We start from the raw sequence: 268 nt of genomic DNA, 5'->3' as shown, positions 1-268 counted from the left end.
GCATCAAATCTCTCGCTATATCTCAACCCTTCTTTTCACTCATCTGTCATTAATTACAAAAGGGGGTCTCCCCAAGACGTAATGGATGCCTCACAAAGATGATGTCTGAACGCTCAGGGTTGCTTGGCGGCTCTGTGGTCGCGCCTTCCGAGGAAGGGTTGTTAAACACAAAGAGGGCGTGCGTCGCGTGGCCATGCTCTAAGAAAATCGTGCGCCAAAGAGATCCCTTGCTCTAAAGCATGGTCTTTATTTTAACATTTTCCGAGAT

This window comes from Frankliniella occidentalis, unplaced genomic scaffold (genome assembly GCF_000697945.3).
Source record: "Frankliniella occidentalis isolate FOCC.00 unplaced genomic scaffold, Focc_3.1 Scaffold21, whole genome shotgun sequence".
Classification (NCBI taxonomy): Eukaryota; Metazoa; Arthropoda; class Insecta; order Thysanoptera; family Thripidae; genus Frankliniella; species Frankliniella occidentalis.
This window is presented reverse-complemented; position numbering follows the sequence as displayed.